General features: G+C 37.6%; 1 protein-coding gene and 1 non-coding gene across 8 annotated transcripts in view; one reads left to right on the top strand and one right to left on the bottom strand.

Moving 5' to 3' along the window:
- Positions 1–20636, top strand: part of LOC150101326 (tau-tubulin kinase homolog Asator-like) — a 324567-nt gene that overhangs the window by 97828 nt on the left and 206103 nt on the right. The window contains exon 2 of one of the 7 annotated variants that reach the window (XM_090400433.1): positions 6708–6766. The exons of the other annotated variants lie outside the window; for them this stretch is intronic. The gene's annotated coding sequence lies outside the window, so the exon portion shown is untranslated. The remainder of the gene's footprint in view (positions 1–6707; positions 6767–20636) is intronic. 7 annotated transcript variants of the gene reach the window in all.
- On the bottom strand, positions 11928–12001 carry TRNAT-AGU (transfer RNA threonine (anticodon AGU)). The gene has a single exon. It is a non-coding gene; the product is annotated as a tRNA-Thr (tRNA).

The following is a 20636-nucleotide window of genomic DNA, read 5'->3' as shown; positions in this document are numbered from 1 at the left end:
TTTCAAAACCGAATGTAGAAACTATAAAAGTTTTCTAAAAATAAGTTGACTAGAGAGCTTACAGGAATACACTAACCGGCATTCACGAGTTGCCTTAGTACAGAATTCTTAGAAGGGATAAATGCTGCCCAGTGGCTATATATTTACTTTATATTGTAAAATCTTATCAAAATGGACTAATAAAAAGCGAATGTATAGATGCTCGGGCAGCATTTGTCTTCTGTGTAGTCTGCACTAAGGCAACTTGTGATAGTTGTGAGTGTATTCGTGTAAGCTCTCTGGTCAAGTTATATTTACGAAACTTTCATAGTTTCTACATTCAGCTTTGAAATAATGTTGGATCTAATATCTACTTTATTTATATAATACATATCCATACTTGAAATAGAAAAAGCCATCAAAAGTCTGAAATGTGGAAAGGCAGCAGGAGTAGATGAGATTCAAGTATGCTTACAAACCAATTTTAACTTATGAATCTAAGAGCTGGGTTAGAAATAGACCACTTGACCAGAAATGCTCCAGTATGGAGGTATAAAAATCTTGCAGTGGCTGCACTGCATAGTTCAGAAGGAATGGATAGAGGGACAAATTCCAGATGATTGGAGTAGAGCTCTCATAGTACCCATATATAAAAAGGGAAATAACACAGAGTGTGAAAATTACAGAGGTATTTCCCTACTGACTGACCCTGGTAAGATTTATGCAAGTATACTTGAGAAAAGGCTTGTAGAAGGGAAGTTTTATTTCTCGACAAATAGTTGAGAAATTGTGTGAATATGACAAAGATCTGTATTTAAGTTTTGTAGACCTGCAAATGGCATACAGCAAGGTGCCAAGAGAAAAGCTATTCAAAACACTATAGTTATATGGTATCAATTGGGAATGATATCAAGCAATACTTAGTCTTTGAGTTGTAAGTCAGCTGTTAGAATTGAAGGAAGTACAGGAAGATGGTTTGATATTAAATCTGGTGTCAGACAAGAATAGACATTATTCCCTCTGTTATATGAATCACATTATGATGGTATTAAACCTGATATGAAAATCGGAGATGTTAATCTCAGCTCTTTACTTTATGCAGATGATTTTATACTTTTAAATAAACCCAGTAGTAGTCTGCAAGATTCCCTGACTAATTTGAATAACTGGGTTAATAAATTTGGTATGAAAATCAGCAATAGCAAGCAAAGAAAATGAAAATAGGCAGAAACATTGAAAATATCAAATGCATTGGGAATGCAGAACCTATAGAATAAGTAAAACATTTCAGCTACTGAGGTGCAATTTTTAGTGAAGATGGTAAATTAAATATGGAAATAGACAGCAGAATCAACAAATCCGGTATGGTGGAAGCAACTGAATAAAAAATTCATATGGAATAAGAGAGAAATTAGTCAAAACACTAAATTATAGTATGCCCACACTTTGTAGAGCTTCGCTTGGCTTTCTGCCAAGAATAGTCGATTAATGCTAAAGAGGGAAAGAAATGAAAGGTGTACGAATTGGTCGCCAACATGCGAAATCATGTGCTTTCTTGTCTGTTGCTGTACTGGTTTAAAACTACAATGTTCGTAAAAGAAAAGCTAAATTTTCCGACTTGTAATAATAAACTAACTCATCCCAGAAGATGGATTGATTACCCTATTATCCGAATGGATTCTCCTTTTTGTGACAAGTGCAGAAGTGTTCTCAAATCTGTAGGCGTACTATAGCGGTATACAAGATGGTGTTCAAACCAATTGTAACTTATGGATCTGAGAGCTGGGTTAGAAATACACACTTGACTATATGAGAGTCCTGAGAGAGAGATTAGGGGCTTGAACAGATGTTTATCAATGGCATTATCAAATTAAAAACGAAGATATTAGGAAAGAACTTGACATTGTTAGCAGAGCTAATCTCAGGTGGTATGGTCACTTAAACAGAATGGGAGAGGAAAGATTAGCAAAACAAGTGTTCTCTGCAAGACCAAGATATAGGTTGGTTGATGCAGAAATATAAGATCTGATAATGTTGGAGTCTTGAGAGATTGATTTGGAGGAAAATGGTTGATGGAAAGTTAGTAATGATGTAAGTTCTCCATGTAGTACTATCATAATATCCCATACATGCTTTGAGGGTACATGTCAGAAATTTGATGATGATATTATTTGTTCTGAAATTGGTTCCCACCCAATCATTGCTTGACTAAATCTTTTGCTCATGCTAAATCTTTTCCAACTCATATTGATGTATATCTGTTATATTAGGCATCCTTGAATAAAGAAAGACATTTCCACTATGAAAATTCATTCTATCTGTACCATTCCGTCACTTCGCTGAACCCCAGTAATTCAATTTTATATTTTTTCATTTCCTTTCTTAGTTGTGCTAGTTTTCCTGTTTTGTAGAGTGTTTTAACATTCCATTGGCCAATTTGTGTCCTAATTTTCCAAGCTTTAGTCGATACCAAGGAGTCTGTCCGATTTCTACATTTATCCGACTTGAAAACAGTATTTAAATTTTCGGAGACTTGCAAGTTGTTAGCCCATAGAGTTCCTATTCTTGTGCTAGGGCTGCTACCTCAGCATCCAGGCATGCATTTTATACACAAGCATTTACTCTTGTGTAGATGTTATGGTTATACTGCTGATGCCCGGTCACTAGATATTTGTGATAACAGGGTCTACCAGAGAAGGTGAGGATGGTATTTGAGTGGGAGAGGCTATATGCTATATATCATGAAGTCAAGGACTTCATAATATTATGCAATCACCACCCTTTAGAACCTGTGAAATATCATATGAAGAAGAAAAGACAAAATTAAAAACTACACAATTTCTACAGATTGTCTAAGATGGGCCTCCCCTGATAGATCTTGTGACTCCATGGAGGTTCTGAATAGTAATAATAACATCCTCTGCAAAAGCTGATTTGAATTTCCCCAGTATCAGGCCTGCTTTCCTTCATAATGAATAACAATAGAGAATGGTAATGGTTACCCTTATCTCATACCTGATTTAACATCAAACCATCTTTCTGTACCTCCTTCAATTCTAACTGCTGACTTAAAACTTAAAGACGATGTATTGCTTTATGAAATTTAGGACATATAATTGTAGTGTTTTGAACAGCCTTTCTCTTGGCATCTTCTCCAGATCTAAAACTTAAATACAGATATTTGTTATATTCTCATAATTTCTCAACTGTTTGTCTTCAAGTGAAAAAATGATCCTCACAACCTTTGTTTGACCTTGAATACATCTTGAAAGTTTTTTCACTTGGGTTACACTACAAATTAAAGATGTCAAGAAATTATATTCTTGGTTTTATCTTTTATCCAAGCATGAAGTTACTCATGAAGTAACTTCATGACTGGGCTACTTGTATATATAAGCTAATGACTTTGCATCAATTGCCTTAGTACGGGATACTGATGGGATGTGCAAACTTTGTTTGCTTCCACTTGGATAATGGATAAAACCAAGAATATAATTTCTTGGCATCCTTAATTTGTTGAATATATCTTGTTATTCAAGTTTCCCTTTCACTGTTTTTCTTAACATATAGATGGATACTATGAGCACTCTATTCTAGTCATCTGGAATTTGTCCTTCTGACCATAACTTCTAAATAATGCAGTGCAGGAACTGTAAAACTTTCTTACTTCCATATGAATAACATAATAATCAGAATGTGTCAGAAGAGAGAATTGGAATATGTAGATACTTAAAGGTCATTTGAAGACAGAAAGGAACTATGCGAGAGACCGCATACAGTGGGGGAAGGGGTGACGACATCAGGTAACGCTGAATCCAGTGGAGTCTGGAGGGGATCATAGGTATAGAAACAGTGATATTTTTATGCTTTATACTAATGCCAGGAGTATCCAGAATAAAGGAAATGAATTGGTGGCACTGATAGCATCAGCCTGGACAAAGATTATTGGGATCTCTGAGATGTGGTTGACAGAAGATGATATAATAACAGGAATAGAAGTAGCAGGGTACAACATTTTTCAGCAGGATACTAAGGGAAGATGCAGTGGTGGAGTACTACTTATAAGTGATGACTTATGTCTTCTTAAGAGTAGAGGATTTGGAAGGCAGTGACACTAATGGTTTTGAAAGCATATGGTGTCAGGTAGAGGTGGGCAAGACAGGATATTTAGTGGGGTGTTGCTAAACCAAGGAGCACAGAGGGTGGGGACTAGGAGATGTTTAGACAGTTGAGCTTGGCAAGTGAAGGAAGAATGATTGTTATGGGAGATTTTAACTACAGCAGTATAAATTGGGGAGAGGAAATGCATGTAGTAATAAGGGAATGGAATTTTTAGAATTCTTGAGGGACAAATATCTTAGGCAACATGTAATAGAGGGAACAAGAGGTTCAAAAGTTTTGGATTTGGTCATAGCATCAGAAGAGCTGATAATAACTGAGATGACATTCCCCCCCCCCCAGTTGGAGAGAGTGACCATGCGGTTTTGACTTGGAAGATGAAAAGATATGCAGGAGTGTCAAAGAAAAGGGTACGTATGTGGAATTATAAGGTGGGTGATTATAATAGTCTTAGATTTCAACTTGGGGCAGTTCCATGGAGGGCAGAATTGGAAGGCCAGGATATAATTAGTGTTTGGGAGATTGTGAAGGAATATTTGTTAGCATTAATAGTAAGCTTATTCCACGAGTGAAGAAGAGAACAAAATTTGGTGTAAAGTGGATGACAAGCAATATGAAATAGGAACTGCAGGTGAAAAAGAGGTCATGGAAGAGATACAAGGAGAGGGATGGAGAGCAGATGCATGAAGAATATAAGACTCAGGCTAGGAGAGTGACTAGTATGGTGAGGAAGGTGAAACTGGAATATGAGAAGAAATTGGCACTAAGATCCAAAGAAAATACTAGGGAATTTTTTAGCTATGTAGCTAGTAGGAGGAGAAATGATTGTGGGATAGAAATGGGAATAGAGTGACAGATGCAGAGGACATAGTGGAGTTGTTCAAAGAACACTTTATTGGAGTATTTCATCCTGGAGATGCAAATTTTAATACTAGAGAGATAGGGCAGGTTCGAGATTTAGAGGAGCAATTTAGAGGTACTCTGGATGTCAGTAAGCTGTGGGTTGGATGGTATTTCACCACAGGTTTTGAGAGAATGTGCTAAAGAACTGACATCTCCGTTGACCTGTCTTTTCAATAAAAGTCTAGCTACGAGAAAGGTACCCAAGGAATGCAAGAAAGGTAAGATAGTGCAAGCCATTTCATAAGGGTGGTAGCAGACTGGAAGTTCTAATTATAGGCTAGTTTGTGTTTCATCAGTAGTTAAAGATCTTGGAGAAATTAGTGAGGGATCATATACAGCATTGGGCAAATGAAGTTAATGTCATCTGTGAGAGTCAACATTACTACAGAGTTATTACTGCAGACTCTTTCTGTAGTAATATGATTGTCTTTTATAATAAAGTGACAAGAACAGTTGATAAGGGAAAGGCATATATTGCCTTTTTATTTTTTTTATTTTTTTTTATTTTATTTTGCAAATGCATTTGACAGAGTGCCACATGATAAGCTGATATTTAAGTTGCAGCAAATGAGTTTAGATGTTGGGTTAGTCAACAAGAAGGTTACAAGTGGGGTCCCACAGGGCTCAGTACTGGGACCTGTATTGCTTCAACTTTATATCAGTGGCATTGTCAATGGATTGCAGTGGGATATTCATTTATTTGCAGATGATGAGAAACTAGGAAGGGTTATTAGTAATAGTGCAGATGTGCAAATGAATGGGGGTGTCAGTTTAATGCAGCAAAATGTAAAGTCTTAGAGTTTGGGATACATCGATGAGAGGCTGTATACTCGATTGGAGGAGCTGTACTGGAGGAAGTAGGGGGTTGATGATTGAAACTGAAATTCATGGAACATATTGCGAAGGTGGTGAAGGTAACCCAAAGGATTGCTGCAATACTGAGAAGGACACTGACCTACAGAGATAAATTATCATTCCGTTGTATACCTGATCAGACCACACTTAGGCTATTGTTCTCAAATTTGGCCCCCAGGATTTGAAGGGGATAAATTAACCGTGGAAAAGATGCAGAGGCAGATAACAAACATGGTTTCAGGTATTTCTGATATTAGTTATGAGGATCAGCTGAGGGAATGTGGACTGCAGAGTTTGGTAGATAGAAGGAGAGGTGATATGATTGAGACTTTTAAACCGTTGAGATGTAGTGAAAGAACTTCCCACGGTTAACACTGGGGAGTTCTTTCACTTGGTGGAATAACGGGAAGGAGCGATGACAAGGATTATCCCTGAAAATTACAAAAGGAAGTTGTAAGCAAGAGGGTGAGGAGTGGTTTCTTTGTATGGAGGGTGGTTGAACAGTGGAATGCATTGCCTGATAGTGGTGAGAGTAAGAACAGTCAATGAGATCAATGTGTGGTATGATAGATTTTGTATTTCCTAGGAAGGACCTCCCACGATGAGCCTTTTGACTCCATGAAGGCCTGAATAATAATAATAATAATAATTTCTTTATGAAAAAATTTGGAGATTTTTATTCTCAACATCTGTATTTTTTTTTTTTTTCATTTTTTAACATATATATCATTAGTAATGTTCCATTACCATTTCTAGTTTGCAGCAGCTTGTATCATGAATGTGAAATCTGTTGTTTGTCAATTCTATATTGAACTTGTTACATTTCACTGATAATGATCTGTTATTTTCAGACAAATATCTGAAGTACTCTGATATTTATTATCATTAATTCACATAAACACAAGAACAGGTTTGTTTAATGTTATTAAACTTATACTTGTAAGTGTTATGCAAAAAATTTAAATAATAATGAAACAAGTAATTTAGTATTTGTTTTATTTCTATTGTTATTTGTTTTATTTTTTAAGATTTTGCATGTGCATCATACTTTGCAAAAAATTAGCATTGTCAAAATTCTATTCAATGCAGTACACCATAGGGACTGAATGTCATTGAAAGGAACATGCTACTTAATGGTTTAAACCACTGTTAGATGCAACAAGTCAGACACTTGTTTATTTTTATTTAGCTAAATCTTATTTGTTTCATATAAATAAAATAAATAAACATTCTTCATCAATGGAAAAAAAATGAAAAATTAAAGTACTTATCAGGCTTCAAATGCTACAACCACTTAGCTATAAATGAGTCTTCAAACAGTCTGCAGATGATAAAACTGTGCACCAAATGAGTATAATATTATTATTATTATTATTATTCAGGCCTCCAAGGAGTCAAAAGACTCATCGAGGGAGGTCCTTCCTAAGACATAAAGTCTGTCAAGACTCATCGAGGGGAGGTCCCCCCCTGAGAAACACAAAGTCTATCATACCACTCTTTAAACTCGCTGACCGTTCTTGCTCCCACCACTCCATCAGGCAATGCATTCCACGACCCAACCACCCTCCACACAAAGAAACCACTCCTTACCATCTTGCTCACAGTTTCCTTTCGTAACTTCCAGGGATGGCCTCTTGTCATCACTCCTTCTTGCTGTTCAACCAAGCGAAAGAACTCCCCAGTGTCAACCCTGTAACCACCTCTCAACAGTTTAAAAGTCTCAATCATATCACCTCTCCTTCTTCTATCCACCAAACTCTGCAGTCCACATTCTCTCAGCCGATCCTCATAACTATCCTTGTACAGTCCAAAAACCATCTTTGTCATCCATCTTTGTATCCTTTCCACAGTTAATTTATCCCCTTCAAATCCTGGGGACCAAATCTGAGAACAATAGTCCAAGTGTGGTCTGATCAGAGACTTATACAACGGAATGATAACCCTCTTATCTCTGCAGGTCAGTGTCCTTCTCATAATAGCAGCAATCCTCTGTGTTACCTTCACCACCTTTGCAATATGTCCCCTAAACTTCAGGTTTCTATCAATCATCAACCCCAGATCTCTTGTCTCCCCTACTTCCTCCAGTATAACTCCTCCCATAGAGTATGCAGCATCCCATCGATGTTTCCCAAACCTCAAGACCTTACATTTTGCTGCATTAAACTGACACCCCCATTCATTTGCCCATCTATCTAGCTTATTTAAATCCTCTTGCAGGGCTACCACATCCGCACTATTACTAATAATCCTTCCCAGCTTCGCATCATCCGCAAACAACTGAATATCCCCCTGCAATCCACTGGCTATGTCATTGATATAAAGGTTAAACAATATAGGTCCTAGTACTGAGCCCTGTGGGACCCCACTTGTAACCCTCTGCCTCCTGGAAACTGCTCCACCATACACAACTCTCTGATACCTATCAGACAGCCAATCCTGAATCCAGTTGACCAATCTGACATCCAGACCCATGTGCTGCAACTTAAATATCAGCTTATCATGTGGCACCCTGTCAAATGCCTTCGCCAAGTCTAAGAAAATTGCAGTATATGCCTTTCCCTCATCTAATGTTCTTGTAACTTTATTATAAAAGGCTAGCATATTGCTAAAACAAGAGCATCCTTTCACAAATCCATGTTGATTCTCACAGATAACATTACCCTCATCTGCCCAATGCTGTATACGCTCCCTCACTACTTTCTCCAAGATCTTAACAACTACTGATGACACACAGACTGGCCTATAATTAGACACTTCCAGTCTGTTACCACCCTTATGTAATGGCACTATCTTACCTTCCTTCCATTCCCTGGGCACCTTCGCCAAAGCCAGACTTTCATTGAAAAGCCACGTTAAAGGCACTGTCAATTCCCTAGCACATTATCCACAGCTTTACTGACATCCAGAGTACTCAGTATCTGAAACACACTCTCCTCCTGTACCTCCAGACCTCGAACCAGTCCTATCCCTCTAGCATTAAAACTGACTCCTCTAGGATGAAATACTCCAATAAAGTGTTCATTGAACAATTCCACTATGTCCTCTGCATCAGTCACTCTATTCCCATTTTTATCCCACAATATCATTCTTCCACAGTCATTTCTCCTCCTACTGGCCACATAGCTAAAAAATTCCTTAGGATTTTCTTTGGATCTTAGGGCCAATCTCCTCTCATATTCCAGTTTCGCTTTCCTTACCACACTAGTCGCTCTTCTGACCTGTGTCTTATATTCTTCATGCATCTTCTCTTCACCTGTCTCCTTATATCTCTTCCATAGCCTCTTTTTCACATGCAATTCCTGTTTAATATTGTTTGTCATCCATTTTACTCCAAATTGCGTCCTCTTCTTCACTCGTGGTATACAACTTACCATTGCTGATAACAAATATTCTTTCACAATTTCCCACGCACTAGTGATATCCCAGCCTTCCAATTCCTCCCTCCATGAAACTTCCCGAAGTTGACGTCTAAGACTATTATAATCACCTGCCTTATAATTCCACATAAGTTCCCGTCTCTTTGATACTCCTGCATGTCTATTCATTTTCCAAGTCAACACCATATGGTCACTCTCCAACTGGTGGGAGAGACGTCAACTCAGTTATTATCAACTCTTCTGATGCTATAACCAAATCCAAAACTTTTGAACCTCTTGTTCCCTCTGTTACATGTTGCCTAAGACATTTTTCCCTCAAGAATTCTAGAAATTCCATTCCCCTATTGCTACATGCATCTTCCTCTCTCCAATTTATACTACTGAAGTTAAAATCTCCCATAATAATCATTCTTCTTGCATTTGCCAAACTTAGCTGTCTAAACATCTCCTGGTCCCCATCCTCTGTGCTCCTGGGTCTGTAGCAACACCCCACTAAATATCCTGTCTTGCCTACCTCTACCTCACACCATACACTCTCAAAATCATTTGTCTCACTTCCTTCTCCACTCTTAGAGGACATAGGTCATCACTTATCATAAGCAATACCCCACCACCACGCTTTCCCCTCCTATCCTGACGAAAAATGCTATACCCAGCGACTTCTATTCCTGTTGTTATATCCCCTTCTGTCAACCACGTCTCAGTGATTGCAATAATTTTTGGCCAGACTGATGCTATCTGCGCCACCAATTCCTCTCCCTTATTCCGGACACTCCTGGCATTAGTATAAAGCATATAAATGCCATTGTTTCTATACCCAGCATTATCCCTTCTAGACTCCACTGGGCTCAGTGTTACCTGACATTGTCTCCCTTCTCCCAAGTATCCATTCTCACAGGAGGCCACCCCTGCTATCATCCTCCCTGGGACACACTGACTCGTTCAGAACAGCAATCTCTCCAGATGCCTACGTCCTTCCTCATTCAAATGTAAACGGTCTCTCGCATACAATTCCTCTCTTTCCTCAAACGCACTCCAAGCATCCACATATACCAGTCCTCTCTTGTCACACATTCTCGCTATTATGCCATTCAATATCACCGCTTTTCTGCTCAACTCATCATTATCATACCTAGGCAACACGCACACTATTTTTCTTCTCTCTGTCTTCTTCCGTACAGTCTCAAGCAAAAATCTCATATCTCTCGCTGCCCGACTTACATTACCACTCAAGTCATTCGTTCCTACCATCACAATCATCTCATCCACCCTTTCACCTCTCTTAATTGCCATAGCCACCCTTTCTATTGTTCCTCCTGGCAAACACTCCTCACGCATCCTATCTTGAACACCACGGATCATTGAGTCGCCATACATTATACCTCTTACCATTCCCTCGCTCCTATTGTTTCTATTCTCTCCTCTTCTTTCATTCCCATACCTCTCTTTTCTACTGTTTCCATTCTCTCCTCTTCTAGCACTCCCATACATCTCTCTCATTCCCTCTCTCCTACTGTTTCCATTTTCTCCACTTCTAGCACTTCCATATCCCTCTCTCATTCTGTCTCTCCTACTACTGTTTCCATTCTCTCGTCTTCTAGCATTCCCATACCTCTCTCTCATTCCATCTCTCCTACCGTTTCCATTCTCTCCTCTTCTAGCACTTCCATATCTCTCTCATTCTGTCTCTCCTACTGTTTCCATCCTCTGTCTGCTAGCATTCCCATACCTCTCTCTCATTCCCTCTCTTCTACTGTTTCCATTCTCTCCTCTTCTAGCACCCCCATACCTCTCACTCATACTCCCTAAATTCTCTCTCTCTCCTACTCTGATTCGCCTTGCATTTATCTCATCCATTCTCCTAATCTTATCTTTCATACTTCTGCTCTCATTCACAAGACATTCCACCTCCTCTTTCAACTCATCTATCTCCCTCTGCAGGTCAGTCACTCTTAATCTAAATTCACTCTCCCAAACAAAACCATCTCCTAAACTTTCAGTCATTCACACCTTCCACACTATCAACTATTATTTTCTCATTCTCTCCTATCACACTACTTGTCTTCCTACATTCATTCCCCGTTCCTGGAGCAACAAAGTCGGATATCGATATATCTAATGTACTTATTTCCTCCAACTGCCTGCATTTTGCGCACATACGCTCTCCACTCTCTTTAACAAGCCACATATGTAATTCCCGAGACGCATCCATGCCGCAAGTACTGCATGCCACAAAGTCCCTTATGATATTGCTAATAATTGAATTCTTAAATGGCGGAGGATTTGGGGTTACGCCACTTGCGACTGCTGCTGAATCCACCATCATTCCTTTCTGCCGAGTAGCGTAATCTTTAATAATTATTCAATTAATAAATAAGAGGGAAAAAAAAATTACAAACATCAGAACTTTTAAGTACTAAATATAATTAAATAAAATGAAATATAACTAAATACAGTAACTTAGCTTCGTTTTGTCTTCCACCGTTACGCGTTCGATTCCGACGGTACCAAAATATATTATATCGCGACAGCAACTAACTTCCAAAAAACAACCACTGAAGTACACTCGTATTCAGAGAAACAATTTAGCACTCAAAAACGTAGAAAAACGGGGGGAAAAGCGGTCTATTCACCGATTAAAAATCACTTTCTTCTGCACAGCTCAAATTCACCGCCACGTGCTCAAAAGTAGTAAGGCACCGATGGGATTCGAACCCACGATCTCTTGTTTACTAGACAGGTGCTTTAGCCAACTTAGCCACGGCGCCCTGTTAAAAAAAACTCTGTAAATGTTTGATGGGATTCGAACCCAGGTCTGTAACCAACGTCGTCAATTCAGTGCGCATTATTCTACCTCTCCAAACAATTATATAGAAGTCCAGTGTGCATGTATTTATTGCAGATGACTCAAAATGAAAGCATAAACATGTGCTCCTAGCCTTTCTTTCATGTGAAAAACACAAAATTACACAGGCTGAAAATCAGAGTTCTAACTTATTTCTGAGACTTATTCTTTGCAGTACTGTATTAAGACACTCATTGTAATTAAAAGTTAATTCTGTACACTATGTAAATATCAGAATAAAAACATACAATTTTATTGTATAAAATTGCAAAGAGGGGTGAAGAAGTGTGGGAATATGGGGGATACACATTTGAACACACAATGATATAATTTGTAATTATTTATAACAGCAGTTTAATGAAAAGTCAAAATGATTTTTTCTGTCATATCACCTATTTCTTTGAAATAAGTGATATTAAGTACTAAATTTACATCTTAATGCAAGCTTTTAATTTTTTTTTGGGGGGGGGGGAGCAAAGAGCTATAAATAAGCCTTCAAACAGTTTGAAGATGATAAAATTTATTATAATAAGCTAAATGGTTGTTTTATTGGTTTTCTTGCTGTTTGACATGGGAAAAAATAAAAATTATTGAAAAAGAGCCTAAAAGGCCTTGATTTTGGCAATTAATAGGGTTTATTATAAACAAGTCTTTATTTCATAGCCAAATGTACAGAAACTTGAAATTTCAAAAAAAAGAGCACTTACAAGAATACAGTCCTTGACACTGGAGTTGCATAGAATTACATTACTTAAAAGACATGAGCCCTATCAAAAGCCCACATGTTTGCCTTTTGTTAGTGCATTGATTAGGTTTCACTAGCGTGATTGACAGTTGTTTTAAACTGTTTGTTCTCATCAAGTTATGCTTTGACCGTGATTTCACTGATGAAAAATACAACTCGTGTATAGAGGCTTAAGTGCTGTGAAGACATAATGTTGGAGGTTTAATGGATTTTTTACAACACTCAAAGGATTAAAAAGAATTTAATACTTCCTATATTCGTCCTAGTCACTAGGACATCTACGGGGATTACAAAAATAACTAATGTAACATAACACATATGGTCATTCAGGCTTGGCTTACCATGTCTTGGACACCACCCACAGAGTATCATGGAAGAAAACCACCATGCTCCATCACAGCAAATTCAAGAAAGAGAGACTATTCTTAGAAGCAGCAGCAGCTCTTAGAAATCAACCAAATCTTAATAAATACGGTTGCACTAAGCTTCCGAAAATTTGGGAAACACTCATCACCAGAGATCCTACTTTATATATTCCAGGCCACCTACAACTGCCCTTAGAGGGTGCTCCACCTAGATAGGACTTTAGTGTCACCCACGTGGTTGGGCTTAGTATTGTATGATATTTGTGTTATGTTACATTAGTTATTTTTGTAATCCCCGTAGATGTCCTAGTGACTAGGACGAAATATAGGAAGTATTAAATTCTTTTTAATCCTTTCTGAGTGTTGTAAAAAATCCATTAAACCTCCAACATTAAGAAAAATACAACTCTCTGATATGAGAATTCAGTGATGCTAAACAGAGAGTTTTTTGCTCTCTTTTCACTTAGTCTCTGACATTAAACAATTCAAAACAGCTGTCAGGCCAGTGACACTTAATCAATGCACTAATAAAAGATGAACATACAGGCTATAGAGACAGAGACTGTGTCTTAAGTAGTACAAACCAAGGCGACTTAAATGCCAAGGATTGTATTTTCATTAGCTCTCTGATTTTTTGAAATTTTAAGTTTCTATACATCAGCAAATTCCTGATATGTATCCTCAAGGAATGTACAGGATATGATAGTACCACATGAAAAATTTACATCATTACTAACTTCCTACAATTTTCCTCCAAATCAATCTGTTACTTGTCAAGACTCCAACATTATCAGATCTTATATTTCTGTCTTCTAAGGCACTTTTTACTGTATCAATCTACCTATATCTTCGTCTTCCTGTGGGCCTTTTTTTCCTACCAACCTGGCAGAGAACACTTGTTTTGCTAATCTTTCCTGTCCCATTCTGTTTAAGTGACCATACCACCTGAGATTAGCTCTGCTAATACATTCCTTCTGGATGCTAACAATGTTAAGTTCTTTCCTAACATCATTGTTTTTAACATGATATTGCCATTGATGCAATCTTTTCATGCCCCTAATCTTTTTCAGGACTCTTGTATGTCTCTGGTCTTTCATGAAATGTTTTACTTCTAACCCAGCTCTCAGATGCATAGGTTAAAATTGGTTTGAACACTTTTTTATGTACAGCTACTTTAGTGTTTTGACTAATTTCTCTCTTATTCCATATAAATTTATTCAGTTGACTTCCCACCATATCAGCTTTGTTGATTCTGTTGTCTATTTCCATATTTAATTTACCATCTTCACTAAAAGTTCCTGGCAGCTAAAATGTTTTACATGTTCTGTAGATTTTCCCATTCACAATGCAGTTGATATTTTCAGTGCTTCTGCCAATTTTCGTTCTATTTGTCTTGTTATTGCTGACCTTCATACCATATCTATTACACCAGTCATTCAATTTAGTTGGGGAATCTTGCAGACTTGTACTTCCTTCAATTCTAATTGCTGACTTACAGGTGTGGTAAGGCTTGTGTTCGTCGCAAATGTTGATTGGATTTTAATAGTATAGATGCGAATACAGATTGATAAGAAAATAACTATTTATTAACTTAATTGCTAATATTTCGCTGGTATTCTATCCAGCTTCTTCAGAATACACAAAGTTTGTTACAGTAGCAAGACTACCACAATCCGGTTTAACAGTGGGACTAGTATGAGTAATTGTGGTGCACAACACAAAGACTAAAGTCCTAATTAGTCCTTTAGTCTTTGTGTTGCAGACTTACAACTCAAATAAAGACTAAGTCTTGCTTGATATAATGGCCCACTGACACCATACAACTGCAGCATTTTGAATAGCTTCTCTCTTGGCACCGTGTCACATGCCTTTTCCAGATCTACAAAACTTAAATACAGATCTTTGATATATTCCCATGATTGCTCAACTATTTGTTGTAAAGTGAAGATCTGATCCTGACAGCCTCTATTTGGCCTGAATTCAGCTTGTTCTTCACCAAGCTTTCCTTCAGTGTTTTTTACCCTGTGCTGTCATCACTGCTTGTCTCAATTATAATCAATTACAGTACTCGTTCCTCCATTTCTGAGCTTCTTCAACAATCTCCAGAATATCTTGCTACCTTCTTGATATTTATTTTCTATATTCTTACCAAAGTCTTCTTCTCATGACTTCTGCTTAGTTTTACAATGTTACCTCTTTAACTTCCTGTGTCCACCATCGAGTTCTGATTTTTCTATCCTTGCAGACAACCTCACCTCATGCCTCTCTGGCTGAATCAATCAGGGTTTTCTTCAAGGCTTGCCACTGAATCTCCAAGGTTTGGTTCCTGTTCTCAAACTCCTCCATTTTTTCTTCAATAATGTTTGTGTATTTTAGTCTACATTCATATCTGAGAGCTGCTCAACTTTTATTCACTTTAAAACTTTCTTACGTGTTCTTCTTTTCGATATGAAATTCAGTTTTATCATGCTCAGGACTAAATGGTGATCATTTCCAATCATTCAAATCCTCTGTACACTGTAGTGTCCTGCACCAGGGAGAAAGCATCAACAATAACATAATGAGACTTTTCTTATTCCTTGCCTCTTCCCTCCATGTGAATTTTGCACATTTTTATGTTGGAGCATTGTGTTAGTAATAACCATTCCATGTCCTGAGCAGAAATCCTACAGATATTTGCTATTATTATTAGCTTTGCTCTTTTCACCAAATTTTCCCAAAATATTTTTGTATGTCTCACAATCAATTCCTACTCTGCTATTTAGATCCCCAACAAGGACCAACTTTTCCTTTTTCATTGTGTCAGTTGCTTTCTCTAAAGCCTCAAAAAATTCCTCCACTTCTACCTTAGTAGAACTTTCTGTGGGACCATAGGCACAAATATGGCTCATTGTCTAGTTCCCCATTTTGATAAATGCCCACATCACTCAACTTGAAGTTGCCAGCCATTCAAGAAGATTAGCCTCATATTTAGTATTGAATACTATGGCTACTCCTTCTGAATTTTTTCTATACATTTGGCTATGAAATAAAGATAAAATATAAAATAAATATGAAATATAATATCCCTATTTCTATTAATAATTAAAGCAATATATACTCAGGCTAAAATTAGCTGATATCTTGAAGTTAACTCGAAGAATTTAAATATGAAAATACCTGAAAATTATTTATATACTTAGTTGTAAACTGCAAGTCCAATAACACAGATTTGTTTACTTCAACCATAATAAAATTTTATGGTATCTTATATTTATGAAATCATTCTTTTTTGCTGAATAGCCACATCTTTCTAGTTTTGAACATAAGTTCAAAATGTATAAAATTAATTTCATTAAATTTTGATTATATCTATTTATAAACAGCACGATATTTTATCCATTTCCTTAATCCTTCTGCCATGAAATTTTATTTTTTTTGTTAATATTTAGGAATCACATAAACTAACATTTTTGGTGGGTTAAGACAATCTATACCTGCAAGTGATACTTGAAAGGAAACAGTGTTACAGGCCAAGTTTCCTTTTTTACAGAAGGTCCATCACCCAACAATTCTGAGTTTTACATCCTTTCGTAGTATAATGATATCATAATGAGATAAACTACATGATTCTTATAGCCCCTTAAGAAATTGGAACGGGACTGCCTTTTAATGATTCGTTTTTGTAAAATGTCATCATTTTACAAAAAATGCTCACATTTTCAGCATTTGAAATTTCATGAAAATTATGCAATATTCTTTTGTAAGCACTACTGGATCCATCATAATCACTGCTAAAAAGCAACAACAAAAATCTAGCTAGTAAGTGACAGACAAAGCATGCGATTTCATATATTGAACAAATTTGTACATCTCTTATTCCTTTCTCCCCTTCAACATGTACTTACTCTTCTTGGCACTCTATGAGTTATGATTCTCTCAGCTGTGGGCAGACAGAGTAGATGATATTTGACCTGAAATGCTCAAAATATTATTATTCAGGCCTCCATGGAGTCAAAAGACTCGTTGTGGGAGGTCCTTTTCCTAGGAAACACAGTCTATCATACCACTCATTGACTGTTCTTGCTCTTACCACTCTATCAGCAATGCATTCCATGGTTCAACCACTCTCTTGCTCACAGCTTCCTTTCATAACTACCATTGATGTCCCCTTGTCATTGTTCCACCAAGCGAAAGAACTTCACAGTGGCAACGCTGTAACTAACTCTCAACAGTTTAAAAGTCTCAATCATATCACCTCTCCTTCTATCTACCAAACTGCAGTCCACATTCCCTCATCCTATCTTCTTAACTAACAACATTGTACAGTCCTGAAACCATCTTTGTTATCTGCCTCTGTACCCTTTCCACAGTTAATTTATCCCCTTCAAATCCTAGGAACGAAATTTGAGAACAATAGTCTAAGTGTGGTCTGATCAGGGTCTTATACAATGGAACAATAACTCTTTTATCTGTGCAGGTCAGTGTCCTTCTCAGTATTGCAGCAATCCTCTGGATTACCTTCACCACCTTTGCAATATGTTCCCTGAATTTCAATTTTCTATCAATCATTATCCTCAGATCTCTTGTCTCCCCTACTTGGTCCAGTACAACTCCTCCAATCTAGTATGCAGCCTCTCATCGATGTATCCCATATTTCAAGATTTTACATTTTGCTGCATCAAACCGACATCCCCATTCATTCATTTGCCCATCTGTCTAGTTTATTCAAATTCGCTTGCAGGGCTGCCACATCTGCAAACAACTGATTCCCCCCCCCCCCTTGCAATCCACTGACAGTGTCATTGATATAAAGTTAAACAATACAGGCCTCAGTACTGAACCCTGTGGTACCCCACTTGTTGTAATCTTCTGTCTCCTTGATATTGCCCCACAATGCACAAATCTGATACCTATCAGACATCCAATTGGACATTTATATTTTTGGGCATTTATATTTCCATTAATCACGTAAATTCTGCCCTCACCTTTTGATGTCATACGACCCCAGATCATAACACTAAGTGGGTGTTTCACGGAGCTGTAATGCAATCAGGATGCAAATCTTCTCCGATTCTTCTCCTTACGTATTTTATGCCATCACTACCAAACAGGGAGATTTTGGTCTCATCACTCCAGATAACACTGTCCCATTGTTCCGCTGTCCAGTTAACATGGGTTTTAGCCCAATTTAATCTTTTCAACCTTTGTTTGAGAGATAAAAATGGCTTGTTTCGTGGAATTCTAGCATTTAGACCAAATTCCTGCAGTCTGCACCGAACAGTCCTTGCACTCAACTTCACATTGTATTGCGCTATTTCATCTTGTATACACCCAGATGATTTTCTTTTGTCACGTAGTCACAGTCTCTCAATTCTTCAATAGTGACTGTCTCCTTATACCTGTTCAAACATTTAGAAATGCTGCCTTTGGTTAAGTTTCCACCAATTTTTCATCTAATTTCTTCATAACTGTAGCCTTGTTCACTTAATAGTACTATTTTACATTGCTTTCTGGGTGACCAATCAAGTCTTTGCACCATTTCTTTAATTTTATTAAGTTTTACCAGCTCATTAATTGAAAGAACACAAAAAAAAACAACCAACATGATAGCAATCACATAACACACTAACAAATGTGTCCTCCTCTCAGCACCAATACATAACATCAATAACTGAATTCTACTGTGACCTTATTGGCTCATTGCCAAAACAAGATGACACCTGATTGGCTCTCTAAACACTGATGCTCATGGGCTACATTCAAATAAAGGACAGCTACTTCATATCAACCTAAGCAAGTTGTGCTTCTTTTTTCTGGTTATTTGGCTATAACTTTTCTTAGAATACAGATAATTGAACAAACTTTGTTGCATTACATTCTTGATTAAATTTTCTTTCCATTGATATATAATTTTATGGTATTACACCAAAACAAAGTGGTGTTATGAGCCATCAAACTTCAAAAATACACTTTTTCCAAAATACACAATTACTAAAGTAAGAGTGTCCCTTTACAAATCCATGTTGACTCTCACAGATAACATCCTCACCTGCCCAATGCTGTATATGGCCCTTCACTATTTCCAATGGCACTATCTAACCTTCCTTCCATTCCTTGGGTACCTTTCCTGTAGCCAGACTTTCATTGAAATGCTAGGTCAACAAAACTGTCAGTTCTTTAGCACATTCTCTCAAAACCCATTATGAAATAACAATTCTGAGTGTGTTCCAAATACCCAGTATTTAGAACACACTCTCCTCTAAACCTTGAACCTGCCCTATCCCTCTAGTATTAAAACTTTCATCTCCAGGATGAAATACTCCTCCATTCCCACAAGATGCCACCCCTGCTGCCATCCAACCTGGGAATTCTAGTTTCCCTGCATTGATGCATTGACTTGTTCAGAAAACAGCAATCTCTCCAGTTACCTATGTCCTTCCTCATCCAAATGCAAGCAGTCTCTCGCATACAGTTCCTTCCTATCCTCAAATGACCTCCAAGCATTCACATATTCCAGTCCTCTCTTCTGACACATTCTGACTATTATGCTATTCATTATTACTGTTGTTCTGCTCAGCTCGTCATTATCATACCTGGGTCACAGACATTATCTTTCCTCTTTTGTACAACCTCAAGCATGAATCTCAGATCTCTTGCCACCTGATTTACACTTCCTCTCAAGTCATTCGTGCCCATTATCACAATCATCTCATCCACCCTTTCACCCCGCTTAATTGGCATAGCCACACTTTCTGTCATTCCTCCAAGCAAACACTCCTCTGTCATCCTATCTTGCACGCCAATGATCATCTAGTCTCCATACATCACACCTCTTATCACTTTTTTCCTTGATTCCTCACCTGCATCCCTCACTCAATCTCTTCTAACCCCTTTTGTCTGTGTTCCCCTACTTACCTGCTGTTCTGTGGCATCACTCTATCCCTGGTTCCAGCACTCCCTTAGATTCTTGTCATTCCCTCTCTCTGTTTCCATAAGATTTTTTGCAGTAGATGTTAGTATTCACTTGTAGTCTCTCTGTTTTCAGCAGAATGCCTAATTTTTCCAAAAATGAGAGGAGGCATTCAAAAGGCACTAAATAAACTTCTAGGTTAGAGACATCAGTTAATGTTTATTGTTGGTGGAAGGTAATAAACTTAGCTGGACAGTTTATTGTCAGGAAAGAAGGTAACCACCCATTTATATTTTTGTATCATTCTTGAGCTTGGTTCTGAAATGCCAGCAGCATAGGAGATAAGAACCCTACTTCAGTTGTGGCAGTCAGATTGGGCTGTAACTTGTTGCATCTTCCAGTGGTTAAACCATTAAGCAGCATGATCCTTTCAGTAATGTTCAGTCCCTATGAAGGTATGTTGTATTGAATAGAATTTTGGCAGTTTTAATTTGCTAATACTAATTTTTTTGCAAAGGATGATGCACAAATCTTTTGGATATATGTCAACCAGTGT

This window comes from Typopeltis vanoorti, chromosome 11, assembly GCF_054136105.1.
Source record: "Typopeltis vanoorti isolate ZY-2024b chromosome 11, IOZ_Tvanoo_1.0, whole genome shotgun sequence".
Classification (NCBI taxonomy): Eukaryota; Metazoa; Arthropoda; class Arachnida; order Uropygi; family Thelyphonidae; genus Typopeltis; species Typopeltis vanoorti.
The sequence above is the reverse complement of the archived record's forward strand: the minus strand, read 5'-3'. Positions and strand labels throughout refer to the sequence as shown.